Source organism: Nannospalax galili, unplaced genomic scaffold, assembly GCF_000622305.1.
Source record: "Nannospalax galili isolate Female #2095 unplaced genomic scaffold, S.galili_v1.0 scaffold107, whole genome shotgun sequence".
Lineage (NCBI taxonomy): Eukaryota > Metazoa > Chordata > Mammalia > Rodentia > Spalacidae > Nannospalax > Nannospalax galili.
Window position 1 is genome coordinate 2,636,422 of NW_008358490.1, and position 10,363 is coordinate 2,646,784.

A 10,363-nucleotide genomic window follows, 5' to 3' on the forward strand; every position below is an offset into this window, starting at 1 on the left:
TCAGTTGGATGGATGGATGGATGGATGGATGGATGGATGGATGGATGGATGGAAGGAAGGAAGCAGGAAGGGAGGAGAGGGTGTATGAATCTCCCCAGGTGACCAAACCTTGTACTGTTTTCCTGTCCCACTGCTGCCTCAAGTCCCCTCCCCACTGGACTTCTGTATAAGTACCTCTTACCTCTTAGCCCTGGCCTTCCAGAGGCTTTACAATCTGTCTTACCTGGCTGCTTGGTGGGAACTGCAGTCTTCATCCCGTGTGGCCCTGCAGCATTTGATACCTGGCCAGTCATGCCTCGGTATTGGCAGCCTCCGTCTCACGACTTCCCCTCTGGGACAGTCTCCCACGCACATGCTTATGGGTCCCATTCGTTCACTCATTAGTGCCTCTCACCCATCCACAGAGAGCCTGTGTGCTATCCTGGGTTCCCTCAACCACTTCTCTCCCCTCCACACACTTGCCCTGCACTCACAAGCATCGGTCTCCTGGAGGCTTCAGGTAGGAAGCCCCACCTCCATCCTTGGCACTTGTGACTTCTCAGCTAATTTCCCTGACATCGAGTGACACCATCTGTCTTGCATTCTCACAGGCCTGAGTTTGCTCTTGACCCTCCTTCCTTAATTCCATTTTATAAGTTAAAAACTGGACTCTTCCTCTTGGCTAGCTGACTTGGTCTCCAGCCCACACCCTCCAGCTCTGGGCTGTTGCACTGGTATCTCTGCCTTACTCTAACTCCCTTTTCAGTCCACTCCAGCTCTGTCCAGAAAAACTGCTGCTGCTGAGGTTATCAGTGGCCCACGGCACCAAATCCAAAAGCAGTCTGGCCACTCCAGTGCATTCACCTCGGGTGACCTTTTGAAACACTTCTCTCTCTAGGTCTCCGCAATGGCCACACCTTGCCCTCTGCAGACTTAGTCCTCTGCACACTTGGGGCATACCTTGGCCTCTCATCACCCCTCACGCCCTGACAAGCTCCTGCATATCCACAATTCTAATTTTCTAATTACAGGCCATTTCCAGGAGGTGCCTCCTTTGGAATTTTAGATTTTCATACACCTAACTGAGATGTCCCAAAGGTGCCTAGAACTCAACACATACCTGCCCCCAAAGCTGGACTTCTGTCTCCACTTCTCACCACATTTGCCCGGATTCACATGTAGGTGTTTGACATCCCCTCACCCATGTCCCATCTTTCTGCCGTTTTCAACTCTTGAGACCACACATCCACAGCAATGATGCTCTGATAGGGTCCAATGGCTAAGGGGGATGGATGTCCGAGATCCTAACCCCTCCTGGGTCCCATCCCACCCTCTGCCTAATCCCTAGGTGTCTGGGAAATGCACAAGTGACAGATGGGTCTTCATGCTCACAACATGGGGTGAGGTCTGGCTATAGAGCGATTTGAGATCATCTGAGACAAAAGGGGCTCACTCCAGAAAAACCATGAAGAAAATTGGGAGTGCTCACAGCTCACTTTAGGGATCATTCTGCTAAATGCTTAACTGGATCTTAGAGGAAGGGATGAACGCATATACATAAATCTTATTGATGTAAAGGATATGTAACATTTACCAGTATAAACATATTTGGTTTTGTTTTTTGAGACAGGGTCTCCCTGTAGCCCCAGCTGGCCTGGAACTCACTCTGTAGACCAGGCTGGCCTCAATCTCCCAGAGATCTGCCTGCCTCTGCATCCTGAGTGCTGGTATTGAAGGCGTGCACCACCACACTCAATGACAAAGTTTATTATAAAGTCCATAGAGCCACCTGAGGGTCACAGAACACTGATTTTTGACATGTTTATGTATTGGCATCAACCTATGCATGCCACTGACAGGTGATTGTAGTTCTCAAGTGAGTGTAGGATGAGTCAAAAATTTATGTCAGAATCCATTCATCGATGATGTGAGTGACTGTCAAATCAGGTAGTGCTTTCTGAATGTTGCATGGATAGTCCCTCCATTTTTGTGCTGTTCACATTGTAACGGTCACATTATGGCATGCTTACAATGAAGAGCATGTCAGTGCTCCTCTGCAAGAGCAGTCAGTGCCCTTAATTGCTGAGCCATCTCTCCAGCCCCTCTTGCACAGGACCCGGGTTCGTTTCCCAGCACCCACATGCCGGCTATGAACCGTCCTTAACTCCAGTTCAGCGGAATCCAAAGCCCTGACCTCCTCGGCATTGCACGACATGGGTGCACTCACATACATGCAGACAATACACTCATACACATAAAATAAAAATAATAAAATATATTTTAAAAAGTAACATTTTCTCCACGCTCTTAAATTTATTTTATTTTTATTTTTTGTTTGTTTTCTTGAAACAGGATCTCACTATGTAGCCCAAGGTGACCTGGAACTCAAAGAGATCACCTGCCTCTGCCTCCTAAATGCTGGAATTAAAGGTGTGTGCCACTACACCCGGCCCCACACTCTTAAATTTATAACATTTTTTCCATTGTTAAATCTAGAAACTTTAAAAATACATATATATTGAGCGCACGCCTTTTATCCCAGCACTCCAGAGAGTGAGACCAAAGGATCTTGAGTTCAGGCCACCCTAAGCTACATAGTGAGTTCCAAGCCAGCTTGGGTCATATAGTGAGATCCCATCTCAAAACAAAAACACAAGCCAACTGTGTATCAAACCATTGCATGTAACATATCCATTTCTGGCGTGAATACTCTTTCCTTGACTGACTTCAAGCTGCACATGGTATAGAATAGAGGTCAGGAACAGGTGTGCAGCAGTAGCCCACAAAAGCATGCTGACTTGGTACGTGTAACCCTCGAAGGCATAGGTAGTAGTAAAATAACTAGGAAGTGGGTGAGTTTTTATTACCTTTGCTTTTATTATTTAACTGTAGGTCATTTTCAATAACAGCAACTTTTAACAACTGGCTTGTATACTCTTGAAAATTGACCATTTTGTCAGGAGCCAGAATAGGCCAACTCCCCCCACCTCTTAGGGGTGGGCTAATGAGGGGAGGGACAGAAGACCCAGTAGAAATGACCAAAGAAGTAGGGAGCTGGAAAGAGAAACGAGGCTGGGTGTTGGAGACAGGTCAACGACCATCCTAATCTGAAGTCGGGATGGGTAGATGCTGTTCCCTCAGTGATTTCCCTCTCCTTCCTATCCTCCCTGCCCCAAGATTGGCCTGGGGGAGGGAATGGGACAAAGGGAGACTGACTCAGTGTCTGGTGATGCAGGTGGGGCAGTGGGCACAGAAGGCTGCTGTTCTCCAAACTCAGCTGCCCTGAGGCTTGGGCCAGTGGAACCTGGGTGTTCTGCTGGCTCAGGGCCCACGCAGCAGCCACTCTGGCGCCTCCACCCATGTTGCCTTTATCCAGGGAGAACAGAAAGCCAACTTGGACCTCACAGTCTATGGTGGGTTCTAGGGCTCTGCCTGGCAATAGCCTGAAGTCAGCCAGAGTCGGTAACAAGGGACTCCACAAACCTCACCCAGTGCCTGTGGAGGAAGAGGAAGATGGCTGGGCTCAGAACCGGCTTCACCTTTCCAAGCTCAGCCTGATGACTCATCCCACCCATCCATTCTCTCATCAATCTGATAACCAGGCAAAATTGGCCCCTGTTCCTCTTCCTGTCCCCAAGGATGGCAAAGGGACTGGGGAGGGGATTTAGGTTCCTGTGCATTCCCATGCTTCCATGGGCTATGACCTATTCTGGAGGATAGGGAACAGCTGGCCTGCACAGCCCCGTATGGAGGGGCCTCCTCTCTCACCCAGTCCTCTCGTAGGGTGGGTGCCAGGGTGGGTGCCGGGCTTCTGCTGGTCCCATGCCACGCCCCCACTGGCACCTGCATGCCTGAGACCAGCAGGAGCCAGGTCAGTGGTCCCATGGCTTGCAGGGTGGGTGACACCTCCCCCTGCCCAAGGTGGCAGGAGGGGAGCTCAGGAGGATGGCTGACCTTCACTCTGGTCTGTCCCAACCCACAGAAAATTCAAAATCCAGGCTCAGGAATAAAGGGGATGGGATTGGGGAGGGACTGGGAGACAGAGCTGTCATTCTAAGATACATTGATGGCCCTGCCTCCACTGTCCACTTTGTGAGTGTCCGCTCTGGGGCAGCAGATCAAAGTCCCCTGACCTAGGCTTCTGAGGAGGCCAGCCCTACCCAGAGGACCTAGTTGCAGTCTATAGGGCAGGTGACCAGGGACCACCGGTAGCAGGAGAGGCACAGGAGTATTTAATGTCTCAACTTACCCTTCCATCCATCCATCCATTCATTTATTCATTCACTCATTCACCTGGACCCCCTGCTCAGCTTTGTCCTGAGGGGGAGGGAGCTGCTCCCTGCCAACTCACCCTACAGGGACAGACTACAATTCAGAAGAAGAGGTACACACAGCTTCCTGTAAAAAGAAATTGTATTCCATACCCAGAAATGGAAAGTCAGTATCCCCTACTAACAAAAGGAAGGTAATTATAATTAGACAATTTTAAATTATTTTATTATTTTTATTTTATGTGTATTTATTGCCTGCATGTATTTGAGTGCACCCGTGTCATGCAATGCCTCGGAGGTCAGAAGAGGGCTTCAGATTCCCCTGGAACTGGAGTTAAGGACAGTTCATAGCCACCATGTGGGTGCTGGGAATCAAACCCGGGTCCTCTGCAAGAGCAGTCAGTGCTCTTAACCGCTGAGCCATCTCTCCAGCCTGACAATTATTATTATTTTTTTTTATAAAAAAGGAAAGCTAAGCAGTGCTGTTAAGCCCTAGCATCTGCTGCCTACAGACCAGGTCCGAGGCTGACTCTTAAGTTACAGTTGGAGATGAGCAAGAACTGCAGTGGTATTTAAGGCATACCAGCACTCACCAGAGACTTTCTCCTCAGTGTCATCAAAGGACACTAAACAATAACAATCACTAAACTATGCCAGTCGGCACCTACTGAGTGCAGAGCACCTCATATGGGCTTGGGGTGATAGAAAATACTTCACTTCCTGTGGGCAGCAGCTGAAGGGTCACTTCTTGGTGGGGGGTCACTCTGCTATGCAGTCATAGGAGACCCTACCTCTCCCGCCGTAACCCCCACCACGCTTTACTGTGATTTGTTGTCTTCTGTATTGTAACATGACTTTAGTCTCCTGGGTCTGTCTTGCTGCCCTCACTATCCAGGTACCCCCCCACACACATACAGGGTACTGAAGGGACAGATGAGTGAATAACTGGTCTCCTGGTCCCTTCTAATGATGCCTCTCTTTCTCCCTGCCCTCCTGCTCCTCATCCAAACCCACAACTTCCATCCTTCAGGAGCGCTTGTGAGAAACCCAATGAGAGCCCAGTTTCTCCAGGAGTCCACCCTGAGCTCTCCTGTCCTGGAAGATTCCATCCCTGGCAGTGCCCAGGTCCAGACATGCAGTTCTGTGGCCTGGGATATTCCCCTACACCATACAGCAGAGATGATGGGTGGTGTAAAAACCACAAGGGCTTGATAAATGCTGTAGAGTCTCACTTCAGTTGGTCCATCCTTCAAGGAGACTGCCGTGCTGGGGTGGGGTGGCTGCTCTTATTTCCCATCACTGCGACAATGAATGACCACAAATGCAGTGTCTCAGAACAAACAGATTGATAATTCAGAATTCTGGAGGTCAGAGCCAAGTGCATGCTGGCCAAGTGAGGTCTCTTGTGTAAGCTCTGGGAGAGTGAAGATTGGTGGGGGGGGGGGGCTCCGTTTGGTGGCCTTTTTCAACAATGGCTGGTGGGTCTTTCCCTCTTATCACCCTGAAATCCTCCCTCTTCTATTTTCCTCTTTCATGAGATCTACTTGGATAACCTACATAACCTCCCCTCCCCAACTCTAGTTCAATCACACTTGCCACATTCCTTTTGACATACAAGGTGACATACACAGGCGTCTTCGGGGACAGTCTCTGGCGTCTCTGTGGCAGGATTGTATTAATAGTAGCTGACATGACTGAATACTTACTCTGGGCCAGGAACAGTTAAGCAGGGCACTCTAAGGGGACAGCACCATCACACATCTTCATTCTTCATATGAGGCACTGAGAAGTTCTAGAACTCTGCAAGTGGCAAAGCTGGGCTCCACGGTGCCCTTCCTGCCATCTCTGGCACCATTGTTTTCCCCAAGATGCCTTCCCATACCTGGGGTCCAGGCTAAACAAGGCCTAAAGCTGAACTCGGAGGGTGAATTTTCACCAGGATCTCCTTGGTCAGGTCCTGGTCTAGGTTCCAAGTTTGTTGCCAGTCCTCCCCCATCTTCTCCCATTCTCACATCGTAGGACCCACACCTCATCAGGGGAACCTAAGCCACGATTCCAGAAGGCTGGAGGGGACTTCTAATAGATAGAGCTCTTGTTGCTTTCCTTGCAGTGCTGAATATTGAGACCAGGGCCTCGTGCAAACTAGGTAAGTACTACTGTGTTGTACCCCAAGCCCTTCTTTAAAAATTATTTTTATTTTTTGAAATAGGGTGTCTCTCTCTCTGTGGCCCAGGCTGGCCTCAAACTCTTGATCCTCCTGCCTCAAGCCTTAACCATGCTAAGTCACAGTGGATCTCTTTATGGCCTCTTTGCTCTAAAGTCTAGAAAAGGCCCTTTGTGCCAAATAGCCCTCAGATTCATCCTGGTCACCCCTTTATCCCCACACCAAAGCCATATAACCCCAAAGGAAGCAACTCTTCTGCAGCAAATCAAAGACAATCAGGCTGCATTTCCCCAGATCCTTGTCACAAGCCTTGCATGCTTAAACCAAAACAGAACACATTAGCCTTCCATGGGAGCTGGATGAAGGAGAGACAGCTTAACATTCATGGAGCACTTGGTAGGGCAGGTAGAGTTCCAAGAGTTCTAGATGTATTAACTAATTTAGTTATAATACCCTATGACGCACTGTTAGACTCCCATGTTACAAATAAGAAAATCAGAGCACTGAAAGGCACCTAGGTTCACAGAGCCAGTAAGTGAAGACGCTAGTGTTTGATGCATTCTCTATGAGCACAGAAACAAGGCAGCTGCTACCCAAGGAGCAAACAGCCCCAAGCTGACCCACAAAACTTCAGCCAGCAAAGTCTCTTTCTGTTCCTTCCCTGTCTCACCTGCTGTCTTCACACCCCAACTAGGCTGGGTTCCTGGTTCCTTCCTCTCCTTCTTCCTTCATACCACCTCCCACCTTCCTTTCCTTCCGTCCTGGACTGGGAATGGAACCCAGTACTTCATGCATGCTAGGCAAGTGCTCTACCACTGAGCTACATCCCCCATTCTTTTGTTTTTATCTTGAGACAGTGTCACTCAGGCTGGCCTTGAAATTGCTATATAACCTAGGTAGGCATTAAACTTGCAATCCCCTGCCTCATTTTCCAGAGTAGCTAGGATTACAGGCCTGCACCATCATATCCAGCTAGGCTTCTGGTTTCTAAGTCGACCAGAAGTTGAGAGTTCCCTTGCATTTGAATCATAAGCCGATCTTCACATTAACCCCATTTTAAAGAAGAAACTGAGACCCAGGAAACCTGCTTAATTTTCACAGTAACAGATCTGCAAGTTTCCTGCACTTCCCCCTTCCCAAAGGAACTCAACCTGAGCAGACCCAACCTGAAGGCTTCTTCCTGGAGACCCAAGGTCAGCCAGCCTCCCCCAACCCCATAACCACCTCAGCGTTCCTTACAGTCCTCTGAGAGCCCTCAGATTATCTGAGTAGGAGCAGAAACAACTTTGTGGTGTTCATTGGGTCATTTGATGAATCAGCTCAGGCCTGAGCCTGCTGGTGTGTGGTTCATGCCAGAAATGATCATTCGCAGAGCAGCTAGCTTCCTGCCGCCAGGACTATTCTGGAAGGTGCTTGACTCAGCAAGGGTGGATACTTCTCAGGAGGAAAGTTGTCCACCTTCCTCCACCTGTGTGAGTGGCTCTGCCCATGGGTGCGCTGGCGATGACAGGAAGCCCAGGGCAGGTCACAATGCAATGGTGGAAGCCTGAGGGCTGAGCAGGCAGGGAGATGAGCTGGTGCTAGAACCTGGAGAGGAAGTAGCCACTCAGCCTCTGGAGGATGAAGAGAGATTTCCTCTGAGGCTGGCTGGCTGTGCTCATTGGAAGAATGAGTTAGAAACCAGTAATTTTTTAAAGTAGATAATCTGCATGTATTCTTAACTCCCTATTCAGTGCTCCGTGAGTGTGTCCGCTGCTTCTACATCAGTCACAGTTTCTTTCAGTAACAGGAGGGATGTGAGAGACAGAGTTCAGAAGACTGACCCGAGGGGCAGACCCCTGGGACTAGCATATCTGGGGACCTGAGGTTTCCCCAGGTCTGCTGGAAGGAAGCTGAGAGAAGGAGGGGCAGGAAGGGGGAGGCCAACGAGTGGGGCAACCAACCTGAAGTCACCCTGGCAGAGGGATGAATCCCCCCAACACATACACTTTGTCCCTCCCACTGGCCAAACAGCAGAAACCAGAAGACAGGCAGCTGGGACTCAGTCCTCTAAGAAGGGGCTGGAAAGTGAACATGGACAAAGGAGGGTACCCAGCACACCCTGCGCAAGAATGCCACAAACACATTATAAAGTGCTTAATCTGCCAGTTTCTGGACATCTGCAGAGCGCCACCCTGAATTTGACACTGGAAAATGTGATAAACCAGTTGTCTTCAAGCTCAGCATAAAGACTGTCTTAGGTAAAATGCTGAGAGAGAGAGAGAGAGAGAGAGAGAGAGAGAGAGAGAGAGAGATCAAATGGCACCTGTGTAGGGAGTAGAGAATTTCTGGCCATGTCTTTGGAGCCCAGCCCCACATGGGAGAGGATTCCTGTGGGCACAAAAGATGGTCATTAGCACAGTATTTCAGATCAGCTTTCCAAGACCCAGGAAGATTCTGGAAAGTAACTTGGTGAACAGTGTGTTGTTTGGAAAGCTGTTGCCAGGTTTCATTTGCAACACAACAAAGTCTGCTGCCCCTGCCAAAGACTAAACATCTTGACCCAAGAACCCCAGCAAAGCCTGGCCAAAGATAACAGGGCAGGCAGTGGGGTGGGCTTCTTTGCCTTTTCAAATCTAGTGTTTTCTTAGGGAGAACAAGGCTAGAACTGCCTCACCTGTACTCCACCACCAGTACCCATAGGAAACTGGGTAAGAGCCACGCTGCTCTGTCTCTAAAGGTGAAGTACAAATCACAAGGGAGCTTAATTCAAGAGCATTTAGGAGCCGGGGATGTAGCTGAATGGTAGCACTTGTTTAACATGCATGATGCTCTCAGCTCAAACCTCAGCACTAAAGATTAATCAGACAGTAAGAAGCACAAGATATTGTTTAGGCAACTGTTAACAGAGACTGTGGGATGGCAACAGGGAGACAGGGACACCCAGTAATGCTACCCTGAGCCAGGGGCCACCAACCAATAGGTTATGACATCCACAGCACCACAGAGAGCCCTGTGGGTTTCACTTTGTAAATAAACCTTTCTTCCAGCTGGACTGGACTCTGGAGACTCAGAAGCCATGACCACCAGCTGACAGTGGCGTTTGAAACAGCCTCCTTTCCAGGAGGTGTAACATAATTATTACAGGAAGCAGCCTTAGAGTCAGAACTCCTTACAGTTCTGGCTGGGTCACTTGGAAATTGAGCATCCACAGGCAATTCTTAGCACTCTAGCTTTCTGATCTGTGAAATGGAGAGATTAAAACTGCTTGTTGCAGTGAGGACTCAGGTATAAGCACTAAAGACACAGTAAACATCCAAAGGAAAAGGAAAAATCAGGTGCAGTGGTGCAGGCCTGGGATCCCAGCACTTGGGAAGCTTAAGGCAGGAAGATCGTAAGTTCTAGGATAAGCTTGGATTACTTGTGAAACCTTGTCTCAAAAAGGAAAGAAGGAAAAGAAAGGAATGGGAGGGGCAAGGAGGGAAGGGAAGGGAAAAAGGAAGGAAAAGGGATATTTGGAGTGTATAAAAATAGCAGCTGACATCTGTTGATCGTTGGCATTTGCTGAGAGGGCTTCACCTGCTTTAACTGGTGAAATCATGTCAGTCTCTCAAGTATTCTCCCCTATTTACAGTCAAGGAAATGGTCACAGAGTGGCTAAAAGATTGGTCCAAGATCACCCTGCCAGTAAAAAGCAGAGCTGGAATTCAAATTTAGACACTCTGGCTGTCAAAGTCAAAGTCTAACCTACAGTCAGTGTGGCAACTGAAAAGAAAATGCAGGGGCTGGGGAGATAGCGCAGTCAGTCAGGTGCCTGCTGTGCTGCAAGCATGACAACCTGAGTTCGGATCCCCACCACCCAAGAAAAAAGCTTGGCATGGTCACATGCATCTGTGACCTAGTGCTGGCTGTGCCGGTATGTGTTGCTGAGACCAGAGAGAATCCTTAACGCTCTCCGGCCAGCCAGTCT